We start from the raw sequence: 2047 nt of genomic DNA, 5'->3' as shown, positions 1-2047 counted from the left end.
AGAAATCGAGATATCTGTAATTGAAGGAAGTGAGGTTTTAGTAAGGAAATTAGTGACAAAATGGACGGCAAAATTGTGTAACTCCAACAGCTAGAGAGTCCCTGAAGACAGGAAAAGAACATATTCTGTACCTTTAATCAATGTCTTTCAGTAACACCCACAAGGAAATGTGCTTTCATATGGACATAAAAGACGTTTAGCCAAAAAATAGAAATTCAATAAAAATTTCAACTGGCGGAAAAATGCCCGTTTCTCCAATTTCTGCATTTTGACGAGCGCTTGATTTCTCCACGCTGCCTCACAAATAGAAGTAAATAAAACAACTTAAAAAAAATTACAAAACTGACGGCCCAGTGATGCGTTGAATCGCTTGAAAAACCGCCCAAGTACCCGATGAGAGTTGTGTGCAGCGCACTATTGACACTGGAAGGACAAAGTCGGACCGATCGAAAACCGTCGGAAATACACCCGATGCACCCTGACATGACAAAGAGGTTTTTTTGCTTTGGGGACTACTTGACATTATACGAGCTTAGTTCTATCATTCTTGTTCTGAGTCCACTTCCCTGGGTTTTGACGTAAATCACTTTGAAAGCAAAGCACTGAGCCGGGTGGTTGGTTGGCAGGTGCTCTTGTGAGGTTTGTTTTTGTTTTTTTCTTTCTCATCAAACATAATAATCTGTCATGCATATCTTTTCTTCTTTTTTAGTTTAAGTAAGAGCTTTACGGCACTTGCAACACAACAAGGTCATATAAGTGCCGAAGATAAGAGGTGTTACAAGAGAGTAACAAACACAAAACAGAAGGAGGGGAGATAGGGACTATAGAATGTTTGATAGGAAAGAAGGAGCAGACCACACCAGAGCACCCGCCAACTACCCACCTTTTCTTCTTTTTTGTCTTTGTTACTCTCAAGTCACACCTGTAATCTTTGGCACTTATATTACCTTACTGTGCAACAAGTGCAGTGAAACTTTTGCTAAAACAGAAATCACTGAATTCCTGTCGCTAAAACTAGAGTGAGTAAAAAATTATAGAAATGAAATTGAGGGGAATTTAAGCAATAACGGTGATAGTTTGGGACATGCTCAACGAACAGATTTTCCATTGCGCTGCTCGTTTTAACGATGGTATAGTTAGGCAGCGATCTGAAAATTGCGTTGATATTTTATATAAAAAAAAAAAATTCACTTCCATTTTTATTATTTTACTCACATCAAGGAACATTCACATATTATATTTTCAAAAGCGAAAAATATGAAAATTAGTATTAAAATTCACATACAAAACTGAAGAACTCACAAGAAATATACGAAGTCAGGTATCTAACTCAAAGTTCACAAAGTACAATTATTTTAATTCATATATATATTTTTAAAAAATTCACTTCCATCTTTATTCTTTTACTCACGCCAAGGAACATTCCCATATTTTCAAAATTGTAAAAATATGAAAATTAAAATTAAAATTAACGTATGAAACTGAAGAGCTGAAGTAAGGATGATACAAATATGTGATAGTTAAAACCTGCAGCGTAATCTTAAATCGGTAAAAGCGCAAAACAATAGCAGTGACAAAAACTCTCAGTCTGTAGTTGGAGCTAGTACAAGATAGAGGAAAATGGTGAAATGGTACCGTAATAGTAGGTGTAACGCCCCTATCAACACTATAAGGTTACTTAAGAGAACGGACTTCCGAGTTTATCGTCCATCTCCAAAGGACCGATGCAAAAAAAAGAAATTAATGTAAAGTACTGAGGTTTAAACCCCCGAACCCGAAATCTCACGATTAAGTAGCCCAACCATTAGACTACCGACGAAACCAAATAAAGCTGTCAGCTGATGTATTTCAAGGCATAGATTGATAGATAACACTTTTCGCTTTGTTTTGTTTTTGTTTTAGTAGAGGTTTTTCTTTCAGGGGTTTTTTTTCTCGGTGTGAAGAGGAGCAAGGGTGGGTAGGGGGGGGTGGGGGGGTAGTGGTATGGGAAGAAAAATAATAATATATTGTTTCCACTTCAGATCACATTCCTTAAAGGCTTTATGGA

The sequence above is a fragment of the Aplysia californica genome, unplaced genomic scaffold (assembly GCF_000002075.1).
Source record: "Aplysia californica isolate F4 #8 unplaced genomic scaffold, AplCal3.0 scaffold00283, whole genome shotgun sequence".
In the NCBI taxonomy this organism is placed as follows: domain Eukaryota; kingdom Metazoa; phylum Mollusca; class Gastropoda; order Aplysiida; family Aplysiidae; genus Aplysia; species Aplysia californica.
This window is presented reverse-complemented; position numbering follows the sequence as displayed.